The 13780-nt window shown below is 44.5% G+C and overlaps 1 pseudogene; it reads left to right on the forward strand.

Moving 5' to 3' along the window:
- The first annotated feature begins 11809 nt into the window (after positions 1 to 11809).
- Positions 11810 to 12306, forward strand: LOC101560760 (annotated as a pseudogene).
- Positions 12307 to 13780: the final 1474 nt, after the last annotated feature.

Raw genomic sequence — 13780 nt, forward strand, 5'->3', positions numbered from 1 at the left:
CTTCCTTCCTTCCTTCCTTCCTTCCTTCCTTCCTTCCTTTTTTCTTTCTTTCTTTCAATGCATTAGGTGCAGGGCCTACAGGGTCTCACTACACAAATTGGACTTGTGATTCTCTTGTTTTCAGCTTCCCAAGCACTGGGATTACAGGTGCACACTACCACGCCCAATCTCAATCTCCATCTCAGCATGCTCCACATCCTTTCTGTGGAAGCACAATAGAAGTAAGAATGGCTCTTCTGACCTCTGAGTGGGAGAGACAGGAAAATCCCTTTGTCATTATCAAAGCTGAGAACTACTTCAGAAATGCCATGCCTAATCAACTATAAAATAATCAGGCATTCTAAGTGTACCAATTTCTGCCATTCTTATCAACATAGGCTTGGGCCTGGGAATCTATCAGTTAGAATATATGACCCTAGATGGAAAAATCGTATGGTAGATCTGCTTATACACTATAAGCAATTTTCTCCACATATGCATGTTTAATAAGAAACTATACATAGGTAATTTTATAGCATAGGCCTGAATCATTTTAGCTGAGTTTTCTGGTTAGCTTAAAGCTTTGTCCCCGGTGGGGGGTCTCTTGACTTCAGACTGGTCATCTTGGAGCATTCTTTCCAGCAATATTAACTCCAAGGGGAATATAGGACACTGAAGCCAAATATCAGATAAATCAACAAACACTTAAATGTTTCAAAAAACTCCAAAGGGTACATGCTTCAGATTTCATGTAGTTGGTTGGTGCTTTATACAGACTGTGAGGGGCTCTCCTGTACACAGAAGTCTTCCCTAGAATGGAAGGCAAAACCACTCACCGTGCTTCTCTGATGAGCCACTCACATAGCGGGGATCTGAAAAGACCCAGCAGCTGTAACAGTGGCTGGCCTGGTCTGCATTCTCCTTCCTCAGCTTGTTGGGTCCCTGATGTAAACTTTCAAGCCCAGAAACACTAAAATTAAGGAGGGAAATTTAAGATACTTTCCTGGTCAAAAGAAAGGCTTATGTTATAAGAAGACCCATTGAATACAAACTCCAAATAAATTTCCTGCGAAATTCATCCTCTCCAACATTGTACGCCTACACCCACATACAGAAATTCCAGGACGGTTTTAGATATTTTTCTGTGTGCCTGCTATTAGTCACCTGAGAAGTGGATGCATCTGAAAACTTACTTTCACTTTTTCTGGGTTCATTACATATTAGTTTTTTTTAATTACGTATTAGTTTTAGGAGACAGAATATGGATCATTCTTGCACTGAAAAATATATATTTATATTTATAAACATTAAAATATTCAAATTTATAATGTTTGCCTGATGTACTGATCGCCTACCAAACAGCATCTTTAAGGAAGTCAGTCCACCTGTTCTGTTCTGCTGTGGTATATCTTTCTTTCAACTTCTACATTTCTGAGTACATTTCCAATACATAATGATGACAGCATGAGGAATTGGTGTGCGTTTTAATTCTTTTAGAGCCCCTCTCTTTTCCCCTTTGCCTTACTTACTTTTTTATACATATCCTTGCTCACTCTATCTTTCCTGTCCCTCCTGCTCTTTTGCTCTGGCTCGTCAGCCCACCTCTCCTCTCTTGCCCTCATTTGTCACTCTTGTAGAACTGCATGCCTGAAACTAGGTCATGTGGCTGTCAAGATGTCAGCTTCAAATTTAGTTCTCAATTCTCTGTCTTTAAGCCATTTTACACTTTGGGGATGATTTGTTCCTCCTTGTGGTTAGATGGAACAATTTGAATGTCCTTTGTGTCACGTATGATTTTTTCTTTATACAAACCTATACATACCTGTGTAATTAGCTTCTTATAAGTTGTAATGCTTTGGTATTCACGCATTTTAGAATTCGGGATGGCTTAAAAATCTTCAGGACTTAATGAGTGTTTTAGAAGAGTAACAGACACCTTACAAAAGGCACAAGCAGCTAATTTTTGTCCCCACATTTAAAAACAGGCCTGGTAACCAAACACAGCCTACTTTGTACAAATGCAATTATGGCTATGCCTCATTGAGGGAAAAGATTTTTAAATATTAAGAATAAAATGAGCCACGGAAAACTCGAATATCCTCCCCTAGGAACAAATAGCGAAGTCTGGTATGCATTAAAATACTTGAAAGCTAATGGAAGAGAAAAATGTAAGCCCTGTGTGTCTATTTCTTTGGACCAAGACAGTGTGGTTTCTCAGTTTTCTCAAGTCCTGGCCAGTTTAGGATCTGGTGAGACTCTTTGGAGACAGGAAATGTGAGGTTGATGCAGAGGAGTGAAGTGGTTTGGAATGCCTTGTGCCACACGATGTCCTGACGTTCCCCAGGGAGAAGTCCCTTCAGACACAAGGTGCCCTCCCTCCTGGGAGCACCTTTCTATTGCCAGAACTTCGTGGCTACTAACACAGAAGAAGTAGTCTCAAAATAACATAAAGCAGTACCGGAAAAAGGGACTTAGAGGGCCTATGTTTTATTATTTTTATATTTATTTGTCATATATATTTAATACAGGGTCTACAGGGTCTCACTACATAGACAGGACTCGTAGTGATCCTCCTGTTTTTAGCCTCCCAGGCACTGGGATTACAGGCATGCCCCACCATGTCCAGTCTCATTTGCCCTGGGGACGGGGCTGGCACATCATGCTGGGAATTGGATTTTTTTTTTTTAAATTTTTGACCCAGGATCTCATTACACAATTCAGACTCGTAGTGATCCTCCTGTCTCAGCCTCCCCAGCACTGGGATTACAGGCATGCAATACCAGGGACCGAACTGGAGACTTTGCTTAGATCTCCAAGCTGTGTCCCTAGCACAGTCTATGGGTTTTGAAGGACTGGAAAAGAGGAAATCAATAGCACCCTGAAAGGTAGCGACCTCCTACTACACTTTGGTACCCACTTAACTGCATTCACCTGTCCACTTCTAGATACCCCATTAGCAAAAGCAGGAGTGTCTAAAGTATATGCGAGGATTTTACTTTCGCTTTCTTTTGGCCAAAGTAGTTAATATTCCTCAATGAGAGTACTGGGGTTAGAGACTTTTGTATCTTAATTTTATTTTCAATGCAAATAATATTCTTGATTGGAGTCCGCGAAGGTCAATAGATTGTCAGCTATGACTACTTCAGAAAAAATTAATTGACTCAAATGGTCTCCCTCATAATTTCTAGATGTAACCAAGTGTGCTTAGGGAATGGGACTTCTCCGTGCTGGATGGAGAGCTTTGGGGGGCCAGGCCAGCGAGGAGGGGTGGGCAAATAGTGGAATCCAGGTTTGAAGGTGTTGGGCTGACTGTGCTTCCAGAAATGTGGGGAGCAGCTGCAAACAGGCAGGTGGGGAGCTGTCAAAGTCAGTATTGGGTTGTTTCCAATGTTTGCCCCTGGCCATGAACCGGAGGAAAGCTCCAGCCTGCTGGCCTCCAGGAAAGAGCTGGGAACAATTTATGAACAGCAGTCACCAGCCAAATTTCTGACTTGCCAATTAGGTGAAAGGCAGTGATAACTTCATTTATAAAGTCCTTGAAATATGTGTCACTAGTTCTCTACCTTATTAAATTGATATATGCCTATGACACATTCTGGGGTATAGTATGTGGTAAATAAATACCAGCCACAATTAGTCGTGGTATGTGTTTTAGAAATCACAAAAGGCCACTTATTAAGTGTATAAAATTTAATTAACTAATGAATTAATTTATTAAATTGGTAACATATGAAGAGAATATTCACGTGTCAGAGTTAATTGGGAGATAAGATATATAAAATAATGTTGACTCATAATAGAAATAGAAAAAAGAAATACTGTTGTTCACATAAAACAGTTTATTAAAAAGTCATCCAGTAACAATATTTTATCACTTTCTCACTAAATATATAGTAAAGATCCTTCAGTGTCAGTGAGAGAGGCACATCAATTTTAATGGCTAAAAGTCACTCTATTAAGTACAGTCATGTACTTAATAAGTCAATTATTGGTATATCCTTTGACTATTTCTGTTTTAAAAATACTACTGTAAATAGATTACACCTGTAATCCCAGCATTCGGGAGACTGAGGCAGGAGGATTGCTGTAAGTTTGAGACCAGCCTGGGTTACAAAGTGAGCTGACAGCCAGCCTGAACTGCATAGAGAGACCCTGTCTCAAAAAGCCTAAATAAATCAATAGTGCTGTAATAAATTTCTGGGTTACTGTATTTTTATTCCACAACCTTGGGACATGGCCTTATGAAACAGTTTACCAAAGGCAAAAATGTGGCAAAAAGTCTAGCTCTATTTTTAAAAGCAATCATGCTCAAAAAGGGAGAGCCAGCCAGTCTTACAAAGAATTTTTAAAGATAAATGACACACAGACCTGTGTGCAGCATAAGCTGATGATATTTGGTGTTCTTAAAATATAAAGAGATTGTAAGTTAATTAAAAATACAACTATGCTAATAGAATATGAGGAAAGGCTTTACACAGACAGTGATGATCAAGTGGCCAGGAATGAGATGCTTCTTTTAGTCAAAGATAAGCTTTATATTGTTATTAAATTGTTATTATTATTATTAATTATTATTTAATAGTAATTCTTGAGGTTAATGAGGAAATGGGGAATAATTATTTTTAACATGTTTTGCCCTCTTTTCTTTGTAAGAGTTTCCACAAGATTTTATTCCCTCCCCCTTTTTTTGTGGCTGGCTCAGCCCACCCTGGTGATGGGGCTGGCATGGCATGTGGTACCAGGGATCAAACCTCGGTCCCTGCACTTGCCTAAGCTTGCCTAAGCAGGCTCTTTAGATTACTGAGCTATGGCTCCAGCCCATTTTATCTTCATTTTTATTTTTTATTTTTTTTATTTTTTGGCAGAACCGGGGATTGAACTCAGGCCCTTGCACTTGCCAGGGAAGGGCTTATTCCACTGAGCCATCTCTGTGGCCCTTTATCTTCATTTTTCATGTACAGTTCTACTACTTACAGTGAGAGTAGTAGAACTATTACTCTCATAGGATATATATACATATCCTATATCCAGGCCTCATTGTTTTCTTGGATTTCATATTGCTATGCCCTTGAGTAATCTCACTTTATTTGCTGACAAATACATGACAATTCACATACCCAACAATGATTGAGCTTTCGTCTTGAGCCTGGTCCTTGCCCAGGCCTTGTTCATCCGGGCTGCACTTCTCCCTCTGACTCCTCCAAAGCTAGCCTCAGCAGGTGCTGCACACAACACAGCCTCCAAAGACAGCCTGAGTCCTCCCACTTCTTCACCCATCAAGCTCACCCTGCTCCAAGGTGCTGCTCACTCCTCCCTGCACTACCGCAGAGCATCCGATTTTGTTCCTTCAGTCCCCACTGATTTTCCACTCAGCAGCTAGAGCCTCGTGCTTCTTCAGAGAATGAAACCCTTCTGTGGGGTTTTAGTGCTGCTTAGTAAACTGAAGTCCTTGGTGCCTAGAGCAGCACATCCCTGCACACAATAAACATGGATTCAATCAATCATTATTTAAGTCCTCCATGGTGTGGCCATGGACAGTGCTGGAGCCTCACTTTGGGGTAGCTCTCTGACCTCACCCCTGGCTACTCTTCCTTCTCACTTCCTGCTTCCTGCTTCCTGCTTCTGACCTCTGCTTACTTCTCTTCTTCCTCCCTCTGTCATCTTCCTCCAGGAAGACACTAAGAGTTCCCATAGCCAGGATCTCTGCACCTTTAACTCTCCTTTCCCTGGACACCCCTTCCCCACTTCACAGCAGATTTGAGATGCAATCCATAGGTGCTATGTCCTACATGAGGCCTCCCCAGGCTGGGAACATTTATTATAAGATAGGTTCACCCTGTGAATCTTTCCCAGACTGCTTCACCACATTGCTCTTCAGAGTCTGTACCTATATGCCTAACTAGTGGAATAATTTGGCCCCAAGATCTCTAAGGCATCAACAAGGACAGCATTTGGTTGAGATTATATTCTTCATGATTCTTACAGTAGTGCCAACAATAACCCATGAAGGAAGGTGGAGGGACAAACTCATACACTGACAACCAGTATATTTGGAAAACATTCTCTGAAAGAAACGGTACCTGTAGACATAGGTGAATCACATCTAACACGAACGTGCCTGGTGCTGGGCACACTGTGTTCATATTTATGTGTATATATTTGCTCCTCAAATCTCATCATGCTGCCACGTCATTTTAGATGCAAGAAAAATGGAACTCAATGAAGAGAATCGAGCGCTGGTGTCTGGGAGCTGGGTGGACCATTCTTGGCGAAGTCAGGTGTGGCCCTGGCCTGATTTGCCCAAAAGTCCAGTGCAATACGGCCCACATGCCTCCCAGAGGAGAAATCCCTGTTATGGAAACCATTGCTGGGCTCATGGTGAGCCCAGCTCTGGACCCTAACGGATCCATCTGGCCTGAGGCCCTTCCCTGGGGCTTCGCTGTGCTGCTGCCACCTGCACAGCCCCCATCCTGCTCTGGAGAAAGGCCACAGAGAGTCCCGACAGCCAAATTAAGAAGCACTGTCTTATCTTGACTCAGGGCAGCTGCTGATACATATTAAGCAGCAGAACAAAGCTTGGCTCCTGGCTGGAACACTCATTTGCCTTGGAGGGTTTTGCCTGGATACAACCAGGAAAGAGAAAGAAAGAGGCCTCAGGGATCTTGGGCTGCTGTCCTATCCTCTGATGACATCACCCACATGACCCACACGTGCCTTCCTGGGACAGTTCCGGCAGCCTCTCCAGATCACCAGAATCCTGAATATCTGCCATGGGCTGGCTGCCCACAACACGGTCCTACTTCCCGGTAGGACCTTGCCAGACCAACAGTCATCAATGTCTCTGTGAGAACAACCAGTCTATGCAGATGCCTGCTTCTGCTGCAGCCATCTTGCTATGACTTCTTTGACCCCATTGCCGGCCACATCCATGAGCGAGGGCCACATTGCTGCACCATGCTGCTGGTGCGAGCTGCTCAGCTGCCCTGTGTCTCACCTATCTAGTCAGTTTGTGCCATGTCCTTGGTGGATGGATTCCCACACGTGGACCATGTCCTGCAGTCCTATCATCCAGCTCCATGATGATTTTTCGGAGCAGTGTATCCACTATGAGTTCTAGGTGCTTGACGAGAATACCATGCGCACAGACCCTTCCTCATCGGTGTGATCCCAGCCATCTAAGAGAGTTTTGCTTGGTAATTCCACTGTAAGCCACTCTGTTGGCCTCTGCACTGCGATCAGCAGTACAGATGTTACTGATTCCATCCCAAGACCTGAACTTGAACATTCTTCTTTTGTTGAAAAAAGAACAAACCAGATAATGTCTTTTATAAGGACAAGAGAAAAAGAAAGGTTGCTGCAGTTTTTAACCTTGCCGTCCAAATTTTTGAAGACTAAACTCATTAATGTTAGAGAGGATATGTTTTCTACCCTGTGGGGGGTTGGAGATGATGCCTAGCCAGAGGCAGGGAGAGGTGGATGACACCCCGATGAAGAGACCAGAGCTCAATGCATGAAGCACGCCTAGAATGCTACAGCCCACCCCAGACTGACCAGTGCAGAAAGGCGTCTGCCACAAGCCCACCTCCCTGCACATCCAGCTAGAGCCTGAAGTGGCACACACCCTGTGCTTCTCAGAGTAAGTGCCAGTCCACTGGGCAGAGACTTCCAGGCATTCCCTGGAAACTGGGGGCCTCGGGTGACCCCAGGTCAACCTTCATCGTAGTGGCCCCACTCAAACTTTTTAGATGGGGCTTGTATAGAATGTAGTATTCAAAGAAAACACTCCACTGCATAAAATTCAGAAAAAAAAATTTTTTTGAGTTCCATCATACAGGACAAGGATTTGTAGATCCCTTGGCAGTCCTTCACTGGCCTTTGAACAAAGACAGTGTTAATTCCCTTCTCTGGGCTCATGAAGAGAGCAGGCCTGAAGCCGGGTCTCAAGCATTCCTCTTGTGGGCGTTGGCTTGGGAAGCCGGAGCTGCAGACCATGACCTAGCTCTGTCTCCTCCTCCTCGGTGACCTCTGGGAGCCTCAGGTCCTCATCTGTGAAGACAGAACAATTCCATAGCACAGTGCCCAGCACGGGATGTGTGCTTAGTGCAAAGGAAACTTTTATCTTGAATGGTGTGTTCTTTGGCCCGTTGCTCCAAGCTCTTCCAGAAAACCACCCTCTCTAAGGAGACAAATGGTTTCTATCCTACCCCAGAAGAGGCCTAGACTTAGGGGCCTCCTTAGAGTTTCTGCTGTATCTAATCCTGAGTGAGCAGGGGTTCTGAAAGAAGAGCCTGATTCAGCCCTGCCCAAAATCCTTGTTTAGAATAGCTGGCCGTTAGAGCCAGCAGCTCACTCTGACAGCTTCTGGGACCCACAGGGAGATGTGTCACAGGGGCAAATGAGTGGACCCACTCCTCGGTGCTGCAGCTCAGTCAGAGTTGCTTGAGACTTCCGGTACCAGGATCTGGCTCAAGACCAGCTATTCTAACGCAGAGCTTTGGAGATGACGTCCGACACCAGCAGAGGTACTCAACAGCCATGTTTGACAGTTTGACGCTGAGCTGTGAGTTCAGAGCCTATAGAAGCCGGATGCTTCTTCTCTCCCTACCTAGCAACCCCACTTTCACAAAGGCAGTGCCCAGGGACCCAAAGTGGTAGAGTCAGGAGAAGGCGATTCACTGCTGTGGGACCGCTGGGGCTGAGACCCTCCAGTGTAGCCACCCTAGCAGAGATCCAGGTAGAAAGTTCCTTCAAAGACATTTTTTAAATAACTTGGTGGGATGCAGTTTTTCACTTGTAAATTCTAAAGTAATGTGTTATTTAATGAATTGTCTTGCATGTGCAGTTCAGTAGATTTTATATATGTGTTGATTCATGTGTCCACTGCCAGCGGCAGACCCACAGAGAATCTGCCACCTACTGAAATCCGGGAGTGTTTCCTCACTCCGACCACAGACACACACCTGTGCTCTACTGCTATAGTTTTGCCTTTTCCAAAATGTCATACAGGGAGAATCCTATGAGATGTAATTTGAAAAGTACCTTCCCTCAATCAGCATACTGTCTCTGAGATTCATCACTGTTGCTTTTGGCGTATTTTGCATGGTCATACCACAGGTTTTTTTTTTTTTTTTAATATTCAACCAACAAAGGATATTTGGATTCTCTCCAACTTGAGATAAATATGCATATAACTATTAATTTTATTTTTTAATTTTTAATTTTTAAATTTTATGTATTTGACACAGGGTCTCACTACATTGCTTGGATTCATAGTGATCCTTCTGTTTTCAGCCTTCCCAGTGCTGGGATTACAGGCATGCACTACCATGCCCTGACTCATTGGCTGGCTCAGCGTGCCCCAAGGGTGGGGCCAACATGGCATGCAGGAATGGAGACCAAACCCTGGTCCCTACACTTGCCAAAGCAGGCACTTATTGCACAAAGCTATCTCACCGGCCCATATAACTATTAATTATTTTTTTTTTCAGAATGAGGAATTGAACTCAGGCCCTTGTGCTTGTCAAGGAAGTGTTTATTCTATTGAGCCATCTCCGTGGCTCCTTAACTATTAATTTTAAATAGTGCCAGTCTCTGGACCCAAACCCATACTCCTGTGGACCAGTCCATGTGTCAGTGTCCCAGCATTTGAGCAGGAAGCCAAGTCTTGACCTCAGATACTTCCCAGTCTGAGTAGGACTGTGGAGTTGGATGGAGAAGAAGGCACAGATGTCTTAGAGAAAGAAGGGCTAACGTGGCTTCACTCTCATTTGCTCTCTTGGCATAGATCAGAACCAGAGCAGCCTTCTCTGGTAGGTAGCCTCCACCCCACCTTGCCAGGTTGCTCCAACTGTTCAGGCAGAGCAGGGCCCCAACCTGCCCCTGTATGGCAGTGAGTCTCGCCGTCACCCTGGCCATCATGATCCATGCTTGCACCTGGTGGCTGGCTGGCCTCCCTTCCCTGAGCTCCTCTCTGTTCACCTTCAGAACTTGCTCTCCCTGTGCACTGGCTCCACCACATTGGATCTCTCTAACGGCCACATGCTGTTGTCTGCTCCTATACCATTCGTGCCCCTCACCCACTTTCCAGCAAGGCCCTAGCCCTGCTATCATCAGGCAGGACTTGCAGCGCCAGGACCCGTGGCCCTGCTCTGGCAACAAACAGCCAGTGCTCTGTGCACACACTCAGACCCAGGAGGGCTCCACAAGGTCCCGGTGGCCTCGCCAGTCCTGCCTATCTTTCATCTGGCTTCTTCCAAGGTTGACAAACCTCGAAGAAGCTTCAGAAGCTTCAGCAGAGCAAACACGCTCCTCACTCCCTTTCCCCTGGGTACTGCTTTGTGCCTTCAAATGGGACTGATTTATTTCACTCTGTCAAGCTCTTACAGGGAGGACATGTGTCCTTGTGTTCTCAGCCCTGCTCCCTGCTCAATCCCCTGCTCAGCTTTTGAAATGATAATGAGCTTCTAGTTTTCTCCCCTGGTTTCCTGGTTTCTAACAGACTGAGTATTTTGTCTCCTGCTCCATCATCACCGGAAGATGAATGCCATGTTCAGTAACTACTCGACATCATCCTGCCTGCCTGCTTGCTCCAACCCAGACAGATGAGCAGATGGATGCCGGACAGCCAGGACTTATTTTTCATCGCATGCAATCAGGCACAAGGCACCATGTAGGCTATGCCTGTTTACTGCAGCTCAAGGTGAATTTCTTTCTCCTTGAAGCAGTGACATCACAATGGCCTGCGGGCCAGCTCCTTGGAGAGTGCTTGGTGGCATTTTTCTCTAAGTGAGCCCTCTGGGGAGGGTCAGGCTCTGCAGGTTGGACCTGGGAGGACTGGTGATGGGATTGCTTGCTGTCCCCCTACGCTGTCACCTAGGGTGGGGCTGGAATGATTGCTTCATGTAGAGTAAGTAAAACCCACAAAAGAATTGTGCGATGGATTCTTAAGCTTTTGTTTGAAGAGGGCTGAAAGCACTTGCATTTAAAAAGGGGAGAGTGTCAACCAAATATGCCTCTCCGTATTCTATCCAAATGAACCTCGTTTTAGTCAAGGGGCCTTCAGATTGTGTTCACTCACAACACCAGGCACTGGCCTTTGCCAGAACTGCTCGGCTCTGTGGGTCGGAGGCTGGCCACGTGTGTAAGGAGTGGCTGGGAGCCATCCTAGCTGCGGTTTTTAACTAGGGCTCAGTGGAAATGGGAGGTCTGCTGGAAGGCCAGCAGAAGAGCCTGAAAAAATAACGTTGGAATGCCTGATATTTTACTTTTCCAGCAAGTTTGGTTTTGCATTGTTTCTTTTATTGCTAACAGGATGTGCCAGGATAATGATCTCTTTAAGTCATAGGTTAATTAGAGTATAAAGAGAGCTCAGACTTCCAAAATCTAAATACAACTTGTGAAGGCGAAGCCTTTCCAATATGGCTGTGTGACACCGGAAGTGATACTTAGTGTTATGCCTAGGAAAAAGAAATTTCTAACATATTTTTTGTAAATGTAGGTTGACCATCTCTAATCTAAAGATCTTAAATCTGAACTGCTCCAAATTCCAAGGCTCTCTGAGGGCCAACAGGTTGCTGGAAGTAGAAAATTTCACGTCACAAAACTTTGCTTCCTGTACAAGATTATTTAACACTTTATCTAAAGTTACCTTCAGGCTGTGTGTATTGGGTGTACAGAAAACATAAACAAATATGGTGTTTAGATTTGGGTTCCATCCTTAAGATATTTTATTATGTTTGCAAGTGTGGTAAAATTTAAAAATAATTGAAATCTGGGGCTGGAGGTGGTACAGACTGGTGCGTCAGGGCAAAGAGGAAGGAGTTAGGCGAGCAGAAGAACCCAAAGATTAGATTGTGGAAAATAAAGAAAACAGGCGCCATGCTTTTTCGAAGACCTGTGTTACAGGTGCTTCATCAGTTTGTAAGACAAGAGTCTGAAGTGGCCAGCAGCTTAGTTCTTGAAAGATCACTGAACCACGTGCAGTTGCTTGGGCGAGCAGGTCAGGACACTGTCATGAGACAGGTAGAAGGAAAAAATCCAGTCACCGTATTTTCTCTAGCAACAAACGAGATGTGGCAGTCAGGGGACAATGAAACATACCAGATGGGGGAGGTCAGTCCAAAGACAACATCACACCGAATACCAGTGCTTCGGCCAGGTCTTAGAGATGTAGCGTATCAGTATGTGAAGAAGGGGTCTCGAGTTTTTGGGGAAGGAAAAGTAGACTCTGGTGAATACATGGATAAAAACAATGTGAGGTGACAAACAACAAGAATCATAGCTGACAACATTATCTTTTTGAGTGTCCAGACAAAAGAAAGGGAATGAACAGATGATTCTTGGGCCATTGTTGGGTATAGTCTCATTTCTAAATTGTGTGTAGTCTTTATAGTTTTAAGGAGAAGAATCAAAATGACATTTTATAAAATATAAAAAAAGAAATTTGATTTTTTCTGGCCCAAAGCTTAGTAGGCAAGGAATACTCAATTGAATACTGGACTACTACATGAGGGATCTCAACCTGGCCCTCCCTCTCCCACCCCCTGCGTGGCCATGGCCCACCTTTCTCTCCCTCCTCCTCACTTGGAAGAGTCCTTGAGCCAAGTTTGCTTCTTCCTTGCTCAGTGGCTGCTGTAGACAGGAGGCAGGCGAGGCCCACCAGGATGGCCAGAGCTGGGATCGCTTGGGACTGGTTTCTACAGCTTTTCCTCTTTGCTCCTCCTGTGTACCCATTTGTCGGCTGGAGAACAACCCACCAAACAGGCTCCAGGGGTTGGGCATAGCATGCATACATTTGAAATCAGTGTGGAGGGTCCATCTCCTATTACTGGCCAGGTTGCTCTGCTGCTCCCTGCGGAACAGCTCCAGGTGGGCTGGGGAAAGCTCTGGGTGTTTAGCCTTGAAGTAAAATTCCTCCAGAAGGGCTCCCACTAACCTGCTTCTGAGGCCCCTTCCCTTGGGCCTTAGTATGTCTGTGACTCTTTAGGACTGAAGTTCCAAGAATGCTCCAGAGTGGGTGAGGAAGATCTTCAAATCACTTGCCATCCACATCTTGTCTTTCTTGGTTGAATGAGTTTATTATTTTATTTTTTGAATGTTTACTTAGTGGGTAGAGCTGGCCAAGTGGAGTACCTGGACCTTTGATTAGAACATGTCTGTGTCCTTTGTCACTGGTGTCCACTGGCAAGAAGCTCAAAATGGTTCACCAAACACTTCCTTTTACCCGTTAAAAGAAAAACAACAACAACAACAACAACAACAGAAAAAACAGTAACACTCTGTTCACTTGTACCCCTACATCTCTCTCTGTCAGGGAATACAATCATCCTTTGGCATGTGTAGATATTCGTCGAAGACTCCCGTGGATACTGAAATTTGAGGATGTTTGGTATTAAAGTCGTACTATTTACATCTATTGCCCTCCTCCCACTCTTTATGTTGTCTTCTCTCTTTTTGTGCTGTGCTGGGGACTGAACCCATGGCCTCTAGTAAGAGAGGCAAGTGCCCTACCACTCACCTGCAACCCGGTCTCTCATGTAAACTTTAAATCAGTTGCAGTAGATTTATTATACATTTGTAGCAATGTAAATGCTATGTACATAGCTATTATACCTGATAGTTTCAGAAATAATGGGGAAAAAGGAGCAAACTTTTTCGCAAGCTGATTGGCTAAATCTATGACATAGAATCTGTGAATTTAGAGGATCGAGAGTTGGGAAGGGCATTGGTATGATCATTGCAAAAATAAAATGAAATATACATAAAACATAGGGTCAGCTATAAATGCTTACTTCAGAAAAAA

Source organism: Octodon degus, unplaced genomic scaffold (assembly GCF_000260255.1).
Source record: "Octodon degus isolate 3935 unplaced genomic scaffold, OctDeg1.0 scaffold00096, whole genome shotgun sequence".
In the NCBI taxonomy this organism is placed as follows: Eukaryota; Metazoa; Chordata; class Mammalia; order Rodentia; family Octodontidae; genus Octodon; species Octodon degus.